The sequence below is a fragment of the Juglans regia genome, chromosome 7, assembly GCF_001411555.2.
Source record: "Juglans regia cultivar Chandler chromosome 7, Walnut 2.0, whole genome shotgun sequence".
In the NCBI taxonomy this organism is placed as follows: Eukaryota; Viridiplantae; Streptophyta; class Magnoliopsida; order Fagales; family Juglandaceae; genus Juglans; species Juglans regia.
Genome location: NC_049907.1, coordinates 42,402,032 through 42,412,150, shown reverse-complemented (window position 1 = coordinate 42,412,150; position 10,119 = coordinate 42,402,032).

Sequence of the window (10,119 nt, the reverse complement as noted above, 5' to 3'; positions counted from 1 at the left end):
TGCGCTCTGAAATTCGATGAAGTTTGCCATTACATTCATTCGTCCATATCTCAATGGATTTTCCCCAACTATTTGTATAATTAATCAATCAAAAGTTAAGAAGCGACATGTTAAATTCATATTAACCATTCTAAATCAAATAAAAAAGGGTGTCATGATCAAGCACAACTTCGGTAAGGGGCTCCCTCCTCCAGTGCTGGTGGGTGTGGGAAGGAAATCAAGCTCCTTGCCATTGCTTTTTTTTTTTTTTTTTTTAAACGTGTTTTTCTTTGTTTCCGATTTCCTATTTTTTGTTTTATAATCTAATTTTTTTTTAATTTTTAATTACGTATTTATTTTTGGGGTCTTTAATTTTTTACATTTTAAAAATTATTTACATTTTTTTCTGTACTTTTATGAGATGACTGACATGGAATTAATTACGTGTACGTGTTTGTGTTACACAACAAATCTGTTAAAAAATTATAACGTCATAGATTGACTGAAATATCTAATTGCAAACTTCATTAAACCCAACAAGCTGTAAATCTCGAAAATAAAAAAATTTATATATTTTTAAATTTGTTTTTTAGAAATGAAAAGTACTCAGACTGAGTTAGGGAAAATTATTGATATATAACGCGATTTACTTTTGAAACAATCATTTCTTGTTGCTTAAGAATTATGTCAAATTAGATGCCTTGTATTAGAAATTTTAAAAGAATCTTAATTAATTCGATAATGTAGGATGTTACATCACATGAACCAATTATACATAAAATGTTGAAGAAAATTGTGCGAATACAGTAAACTAAAAATATAAATACGACTTTGAGACATGTAGAATACTATCCTTAAGATGATAATTGTCTCCACTCGAAAGAATTTGCTATGGGGTTACAAACAATTCACCTCCATGTTTTTACCTTGTGAAATATCACAATTATTAACTTGTGACTTTTTAACTGACAATTACTGGTTTAAAGGTCATGATGCATGTTTCATTTTAAGACCAAGGTGTGTATACCTAACCTAGTGGTCAAGCATATCCCTTAGGGAATGGAGGATACTGGTTCAAATCTCAAGTGCCTTTTCAATTTTTGAAGCATGCACTCTATCAAAGTGTCTATTCGGCCCACGTGCAAAGCTTGGCCACCCAAGCATTTTGTCAAAGTCCCACAAAATAAATCAAAATGTAATTATGGAGTTTAGAACTCCTAAACTTTCATTTAAAACAACACATCATTACCACTGAACCAATGGAAAAGTCTTCTTGCAAGTGATTTCGCGCATCAATATTAAATGTAAGACAATTGTTTAATGAAACAATGCGAATTGAAGACAAAAATGATTTTCGTGAGAGAACCTTATTCTTCTCTCAAAAAAAAATTTCCTTTATTTTTTTTGTAATAAAAACAAAATCTATGTGAGTGTTAGCACGTGATTTGGTGCGCAAAATCACTTGTACCTAGCAAGTCCCTTAAACCAATATATCTCTTTGTGATAGTAATTCATGAAAATAAATAATAACTCACATTCAATAAATTCACATATTTAGTATCACAATCTATTATAAATCTTACATAAGATATCACCCACCACATGTCCACAAAGCCAAAAGATATGAGTATTTCTGATCTTTCTCGATAGTCATTCTTATATATATTGGGTTTGCATTGATCATACAAAGTCCATGCAACTGTTCTTTATTTTTTCATACGAGTTGGTTTTAGCGTGCAACCATTAAGGGTTATGACGTAGAACATATAGCCTTTAATTGCATGGAGAAAAATGGAGTGAAACTTGTTAGAAAATGAGGAAAGAGAGAAGCCCAAGTCCAAGGGACCGATGTTCACCCAAAATTTACTGTTCATGAATTGAACAAAAGTCATGAGCTTGTCTCTGAAGCCTGAATACAATTGATGATCAGCATGCAATGTATAGGTTAAAGACATTCGATCGACGATATTGATAATCTTCAGTTTTTATAATCTTTAATTATTGGGTTGTTCAAGTTAATTAGTTTGCGTGTGACACCAGGAAAAGTAGTTTATAGGCCAACTTGTGCATGTATTGTTAAATTGCGGATCATATCACATGCTATCAACCCAGTTGGCCCGGCCTGATAAGACTTTGAAATCGTCGACGCTTCTATTTATCTGCCTTCCTTTCAGCATCAGGATAGAGCCTCCAGCTTCGATGAGACCGAGAAACTGTTCAGATCAGGTGTAAACGTATATTAATTTCTCAAAAATGGCAATCGCCTTCTTCTGTTTGTGGTTTTCATAGTTTAAATGAGTTTGTTGAATTACGTACGGCCCGGCCATCCGATTTCCTTTCCGACATAATTATAAAGACAGCCAACCAGACCACTGTGGCTTTCCTGGGTTTAATCCATTTTGCACCGAAACAAACGATACAGTGCTGGAGCTGCCAGTTTCCGTAAAGTTGCCTGTCAAGGAGATTGACTACAAATCTCAGGTAATTCAAGTACTACATGATCCGCATCATTGCTTGCCAAGAAAATTTCGGGGACTCAATATATCTGCCTCGCCATTCCAATTCAAAGAAGACCACCTTTATGATTATGCAATACTCAACTGTTCCCCGACAAATAGAGATGATCAGTATAGTCGGATCTCTTGTCTTAGTGGCCCTAAATATCAAGTTTATGCCATGGATTATATTGGTCGAGTCATCAACTTGCCGGTATCACACTGTACAAAGATGTACAACGTTCGATCAAATCTCATTTCGTATAATGAACAGTCTTGATAATATTCTTCACTTGAAGTGGTCCACTAGACCGCCAATGTGCAGACAGTGTGAAGCAAAAGGCAAGAAGTGCAGATTGAAGTATAATAACAGCACCGAGTCAGGAACGACTGAAACTGAGTGCTTCCCCAAACACAATAAAGGTACTACCTTCTTCTATCCAACTTCCATTCCACTTTTGGACTTAAATTTCTTCTCATCGGTTTTCAAGCTAACGTACTTGTGTTGATTTGATCAAACCTTGGGCTACAAATATTGCTCTTCTGCAATGGTGATTTTTCTGCATTCACCAATATGTGTTGAGAAAATTCGTCAACATTTGTTTGCAGTGTTCTCTACTAAGTACAATAAGGTTAAGTACGATTGGATGTTAAGATGTGTAACAAAAGGAAATGGAAGGGAGGAGCACAGAGGAAGAACAGCTGCAGAATGAAAATATTCTCTGTGATTCGTGTATTTCCTTTGGAATGAAACAGTTATTACATATATACAAAAAAGGAAGGAATATTTTAACTAACTCTAGTTATGAAAAGACAATAGTGCCCTCTATATACAACTCAGCAAAATGAAAAACAAATAACAGAATTACAAACGTAAATGTAAGCAATTGATCAGTGAATGTCATGTGATGACAATCTCTTTTCCTTTATTTGTATCCTGCTGTGATTCATTCTCCAATAAGATGAGTTGAGTTGAGTTAATATAAATAACAGTATTTTGTGGGTCTTATTTAGATGGATTTAACTTTTTAGGTTAAAAAATGTATGAAATGGGTTGAAATGAGTTTAAACTTTTTATGATAATTTGAAAAAGTAGTGTGTCGCATCAATAATTGGTTTGAGATGAGTTGAGTTTGGTTCAACAATAAAAACAACCTAAGAATCTAAAAATGTTAAAATCTTATATATAGGTCAATCAACATAATTAGTGTATGGCCGTACTGGTAAGTTGTATGTTGGCCATTTGAAATTTTCGTTGTTAGGGCAATTATAAGCTCTTGACCCATAATGTTAACCATGCAGGTGCCATCGATCTTGGGTGTATTTCTATTAGTACTAGTTGTCTTTGCTGTTTACCGTGGCTATAGGTATGATAGAGTAGAAAGAAAAAGAAAACCAAGCAAAGGTCGAAAAGTTTTTGGAAGACTAGAGAAATTGTAAGCCCGCAAGATACTCGTATGCTGGTATTAAAAGAATAACAAGTCAATTTGCTGATAAGTTAGGCCAAGCAGCTTATGGCACAGTGTTCAAAGGAAAGCTTTCCAATGAAATCTATGTCGCAGTGCAGATTCTGAACGATTCCAAAGGAAATGGAGAAGAATTCATAAATGAAGTTGGAATAATGGGCGTGATCCACCTTGTTAATGTTGTTTGGAGGGAGAGAAAATGATGGCGTTACAAGAGAAAATACTAATCAAATCTACTTTTCAGAATGGATTTATAATTTTTTAGAACAAAATTAAGAAGACTTGCGAGTATTTATAAAAGATGACAGAGAAGCTGAAATTGCAAAGAAACTTGCAATTGTAGGACTATAGTGTATTCAATGGAACCCAATGGATGTCCTTCCACGAAACATGTGGTTCAAATGTTGGAAGGAAAAGAAGATTATAAATTAAATGTACCTCCTGATCCCTTTGCCTCTACAAGTAGTACTACTACTCCTGCAAGAATCGATGCTAGTCGACCTACAAGACATCCAAAGCAAGAGTTAGAAGTTATATTGGAATTAATGATTCAATCATAATGTTCTCAAACATTAGAATTATGAACCTTGCAATCAATGTACGTATGAGCAAGGCGTGGGGATTTTTGTTCCTTTTTTCCTGATCCGTTGTCATTTCTTTTTTTCATATGCATTTTATTGCCTGAGGAAGTGATGGAGTTTTCTTGAAGTCTTCATGATATGACATGAGCTAGCTGATCTTGACTTGTTCTTATATATATATGAAACTACAAACATGAGTAGTACATCTCCGGTCACGTACACCCGATCGAAGATCATCAGCTAGCTAGCTCATGCATGTCATGCATGTAAGGGAGCAACAATTATAGTCAACTCTCCTCAGCCTAATTCTATAGAGTATGCAGTACTCCAGCTAGCATGTTTTGCTTTTCTAATTTCTAGTCTATAGCAGACAAACATCCTAATAACCATGGGATATATAATATTCTCGTTAATTAATTTATGCTTTTGACTATTCATATACTTAGTACTACTGTTAGATATATTTAGATTCGTTATTCAAGAATCATTTGTCATACTATTAAAAAAAAAAATTCCTACATATTTATTTAAATAATTGGAGGAAAATAGTGTGAGGTTGTAAGGAGTGTAATCACCAAACGATATATCCCTTAGAATGAAACCTTCTAATATGGTGATGGTTCCCATGAAGGGTGATGTTTAAGGAAGTGTCAATAGACACAACCTTTTGATTTAGTCAAAAGGTTGTGTGTGACTAGTAAAGTGTCAATAGACACAACCTTTTGATTTAGTCAAAAGATTGTGTCACTTCTTAAGGTTGTGACATTTAAGTTACTACTGGTTTACCAATGGTTGTGCCTTTACCAATAAGTTGTGTTACTTCTTAAGGTTGTAACATTTAGGTTACCATTAGTTTATCAATGGTTGTGTCATTTGCCAACCGATGCATAATGGTCTATAAATAAAGGTCATTGGTGCACAAATGAATGCACTCAATTCCCTTTATATATCACTAACTTGTGGAACAAATACCCTCATAGGAGTGTCACCATATTGTCATAATTCCGCTTCCATTTGTTCTTTATTTCTCTACAGTGGTATCAAGAGCTTAGGTCATGATAGAGGGAATTTTTTTCTCGCATTGTGAAGACAATAAATAGGCAAGTGCTTGGTTTGGCAACCACACTTGCATATTATAATCATCTTTATTTGCTTAAAAATCCAGAAAATAAATTTTTTCAAATCACGGTAGGAGGATTGGAGTACACTGGAAATCTTAAAAATATAGTAAGTTATTATTATTTTGAAGAAAATTATTGGAATATTTTTACATAAAAAAATAGTGCATTTTTTAATTTTTTATCACCCACTGTTACTGTTCCAGGGGGTCATCGTAGTTCATCACCATTGCCAGACTTCTTGAACCTCGAGAGCACGTCGGAATCTTCAAAATCGATGACCATTTCGCCGGACAGAAGTGAAGACACAATATTTTTTGTTTCAGAAGAAGTCCAGTGCGAGGAAGAAGAAGGTGGACGAAACGAGTAATATTTTTTCAAACTTATCTTGGCTAAACGACATTGTCGTTCAGCTAAAGGAGGATAAAAAGGGCAAAAATGACATTGTCGTTTTGCCCAATTCTGAAGAAGGAATTATGGAGCCGAGTCACCAAGCCGTTCTCTGAGCCGAGATTCAAATCGTTCTCTAAGCTGAGCCACGAACAGAGCCGTTGACCGAGCCGCCGACTTCCGATTTTCTCCAGAACCCGGTTTGAACTGACTGAACCGGTTTACTCGGTTTCTTGAACTGGTTCGTGACAGATTTGTTCAATCGGGCCGTTCGAGATCATTTCAAGCTCGATTTGGTCCGTTCAAAAGCCATTGTGCTCCAAATTTCAATCCAAAACATTACAAAGCACCTGTTGGTCGAAATTATGGCCAGAAATTTTTTGAAAAAGGTGAAACATCAAGGAAAGGTCGTGGATATCCTCGATTGAGATGTCACTTTCATTATTCTCCTTATATAAAATATAATAGAAGAATTTATAGGTTGCCACTTTGGATTAAATCCAAGGATTATTATTACTATTAAGTTTATAATAGTTTTAATTATTTCACAGTTGAACTATTATATTTAAATAGTACACATTTATTATTTCTACATTCTTCTTGTTGATTAATTTTTTAAGGTTTATTATTCATAGCACCAAAGAAAAGTATTAATCCCTTAGGGATAGAAAAACTGAGTAGGAGAAATTTTTGGGTCTGGAAAAGGCATATAACTTTTCTTCTAATCCATGAAAAGACCTTATATACATTAACAATACTAGAGTCATGTGAAGAAATTGTAGAAAATGATGAAAGTGAAAGTGGGAGCAGCGTTTCAAATAAAGATAAATGGATAGAACACAATTCATAGGCAAAAGTTTTAATTTTGCATTACTTGAGTGATCACAATATTCCTTTATTTGAAGACTATGAAACTGCTAAAGAAATTATGGATGCAATTGAAGCAAAGTATGGTTTAAGGTCGGATACTTATATACAATTATTATTGGATAAGTATAACCGGACTTGTATGAAAGAGAATGATGATATTGGCGATCATGTACTTCAAATGGAGTTAAATGCAAAAGAATTACATGATGCCGGTCATCCTCTCATTGATAAAATGCAAGTTACAATCATACTAAATAGTCTTCCTTCATTTTGGAATTACATTATTACTTCTTTAATACACAGTGGAAATGAAGTAACAATAATATCCCTTCCAGTACTTTTAGTACTTGAAAGAGAAAGGATGAAGAGAATGAATAAAGATGGCGAATCATCCAATTTATTGATGGCTAGGGACAAGCGTTCTACACAGAATAAGATGAAGCCAAAACAGTTTAAGAAAAAAAAATAGTTAAAAATGAAACAGAATAAACCATTTTCTGGAAACTGTTTTAAGTGTAGAAAAAATGACCATTACAAATCACAATGTTCTAATAAAGGAAAAGCACAAGAAATTAAGGAAATTGTGATGACAGTCTCAGAAGTAATGCTAGTGGAACCAGCGTCAGATTTATGGTGGGTTGACTCTGTAGCAACAAGACATAAGACATATATGCAGGAACAAAAACATGTTTGTCAAACTTGAAGATAAACAAACAAAAGAGCACAGAGTGTATATGGGCAACAATACATACTGCGATGTCTTGGGGCAAGGTACATGTAAATTCAAAGTGAATGGTTCCGTTATTTTACTTAGTGATGTTTTATATGTACCTAATATTCATAGGAATTTAGTATCAGTGCATGTACTAGATCAGAAAAACTACATAGTTGAGTTTAAGTTTGAAACCGTTGTAATAAGTAAATGCAATGTATCAGTGAAATGTGTGAAATATCACAATATGTATGTACTGAATGTTGATATTAATAAAATACCTATTTCTGAGTATTTGAATGTGTCTACAGATTGTGCATATTTATGGCATTTAAGATTAGACCATATAAATAAAAATAAAATGATCAGAATGTGTAAAAGTGGATTAATACCACAAATAAACTCAGATAATTTTGATATATGTGAACCATGTATCAAAGAAAAAATGAGTAGTAAATTTTTTTCAAAAAGTTAGAAATTCAAGGATTTACTAAAAATTATACATTCTGATGTTTGTGGATCTTTTAAAACAAAAACCCATAGAAGAATGGAGTACTTTATTACTTTTACTGATGATTATTCAAGATATGGGCATATCTACTTTCTCAAGCATAAATCTGAAGCAATTGAGAAATTTAAAGAATTTAAATTAGAAGTAGAAACCTAGTTGGGTAGACCCATTAAAAGTTTAAATAGTGATATAAAATGAGAATTTGAAACTTTAGATAATTTCTGCAAATTGAATGGTATAAGACATATTTATACTATACCATATAAACCTCAACAAAATAGTATTGCAGAAAGGGGAAATAGAACTCTATTGGATATGGTGCGATCGATGATGGCATATGCTGATCTATCAATACATTTTTTGGGTGAAGCATTATCGACTGCTATATATATATTGAATAGAGTTGAAACTAAAGCGAAACCTTTTACACCTTACGAGTTATGGACATAATATAAACCAGACTTAAGTAAGCTCAAAGTGTGAGGTTGTAAGGCACAAGTGCTTATCCTAAAGCCATTAAGAGATAAATTAAAAAGTAAAATCTGGGAATGCATGTTTATTAGGTATGTAAAAAATGAAAGTGGTTATAGATTTTATCATTCTGAAAGAGGATTGATAGAAATTAGGGATGTCTTTTTCTTATAAAATACGAACCTTATTACTCTTTTTGATCAAATAGATTTATTAAATGATTTAGAGAATCAACAAATCTCCACAGAATCTGACAATGAAAATTCTGATATTATTCAAATCTAGAATAATAAAAATAAAATAAAGTTAGATGAAAATCAATCTTCAGGTATTGATGTTGGAGACAGTGGGAGTAAAAGATCCAAGAGGCCATCAATATCATTTCAAGATATTATGCACTAAATACTAGTTTAAAAATTTAGATAATGATCCTGAAAATTTTTCTGAGACAGTCAATAATATTGATTTAGATAAATGGCTTGAGGCCATGAAAGATGAAATAGAATCAATAAACAAAAACAATGTTTGGGGGTTAACAAAAAGATAGAAAAGTTATTGGCTGTAAATGGGTTCTCAGAAGAAAATTTAAAGATGATGGTAGTTTGGAAATGTACAAAGCAAGGTTAGTGGTCAAGGGATATACTCAACAATCAGGTGTAGACTTTGTGGATACATATTCGCCTGTGGCAAAATTCACATCCGTAAAGATCATCATGCCTATTGTTGTCAGGATGAATTTAAAATTACATCAGTTAGATGTAAAAACAACTTTTCTCAATAGTAAATTAAAAGATGATATCTTTATGATTCAACCAAAAAGATTTCAAATTAAATGACATGAAGAGAAAGTCTACAGGTTGAGGAAGTCACTGTATAGACTTAAGTAATCTTCAAGACAGTGGTACTTGAAATTTCACCAAGCCACTTTTAAGTATGGAAATAGTATTAAAGTATGTGCCTAAAAGATAATGAGGAAATAAGTGAAATGCTTAAAGTTTCTTATGCTCAAGCTGTGGGAAGCCTCATATACGCAATGACAAGTACCCGACCAGATATTCGTCATGCAATAGGATTGGTAAGTAGATTTCAATTCAATCTAGGTAAAGAACATTGGCAAGCAGTGAAGCGTATATTAAGATATTTACAAGGTACCGAAAATTTGAAATTGTGCTTTGGAAACAGTGATCTAAAATTAATCGGCTATAGTGATGTTGATTTTGGAAGTGATGTAGATGATAGAAAATTTATAACTGAATATATATTTCTATTTGGTGGAACAGCAGTTTCTTAGCTAAGTAAGAAACATGGTTGTGTTGCTAAGTCTACTATGGAAGCAGAGTATATTGCTTGTAGTACTGCAGTGAGTAATACGGTATGGATAAAACGTTTTGTTGAAAACTTAAATTTAGGTACATCCATAGAACCAATTAATGTGTTTTGTGATAATCAATCTGTCATTTTTTTGATAAAAAGTGAAACACAGAGTTCTAAGGAAAAACACATTGATGTGCATTATCACTATATTT